Here is a 965-nt window from a genome sequence, read left to right as displayed (position 1 = left end):
GGAGGATTTCAGTGCAAACCAGCTCAGCCTCTGCCAGCAGAGCTGGAGGAGTTTGTTCAGAGTGCCGGGCAACATGGAGTGATCATCATGAGTCTGGGAACTTATGTCGATGCTTTGCCCAAAGAGGTTACAGAGGAAGTTGCCGGTGTCTTTGCCAAGATGCCCCAGAAGGTAACAAAAAGTCAAAGATTCATACTTCCACTACTGCGTTTTGGATTGTTAACCTATAGTATTTTAATTTGTCCATATCAGCCAATAGATACACTGTGAAAGATGCCATTGTTTGTGTATTGCCATTCAGAAACCACAGTTTAGTATTGCGGTGCATTTTGGAGCCAGAAGTGTATGTAAATTTATGAGAGGATGGAGTGGTATGTTATTAGTCAGGAAGGCTAAATTTATAGTCTGTAAGAGTCTACACAAAAAAGATAGTATATTTAATGCTGGCACAGGTTACCAATAAAATAATATTAGAGTTACACTTAAAAAAAAAAAACACAAGCAAGATTTAGGACAGATACCTTGGTTAGACTGTTAGTACAAATAAAGAAAGAGAGAGTCACACTTAGCATAGAAATGCTCCAAAAGAAAAAAATAGAATAAACACTAACAAGAGGTTCTTTTCTGTAACTTGAATTAGGTAAGGTGTCCCTCCCATAGAGTTCCTTTGACGTATATTGTTTTTGCATTAGGTTGTAAACATACTTGCTTTTGATGTCTTGACGTTTTAACTACTGTAAGCAGCCTCAACATCGAAAGGAACAGCAAATGACACTTCAGTGATCCCATCATGTAACTCCCGGAAAAGTTACTCAAAACTCATTAACATTAAGATTTTAGTCTGAATTTGCATCAAAGTTAATTCTGTGTAGTTTTGTTAAGTGTTTTGTAAAGTCTCAGGGCTAATGGGGAAATCTTTTTTTTTGTTTTTTCTTACCAGGTGATCTGGAAGCATAAAGGAGACC

This window comes from Pundamilia nyererei, unplaced genomic scaffold (assembly GCF_000239375.1).
Source record: "Pundamilia nyererei isolate P.nyererei 1_Seehausen unplaced genomic scaffold, PunNye1.0 scaffold01901, whole genome shotgun sequence".
Lineage (NCBI taxonomy): Eukaryota > Metazoa > Chordata > Actinopteri > Cichliformes > Cichlidae > Pundamilia > Pundamilia nyererei.
The sequence above is the reverse complement of the archived record's forward strand: the minus strand, read 5'-3'. Positions refer to the sequence as shown.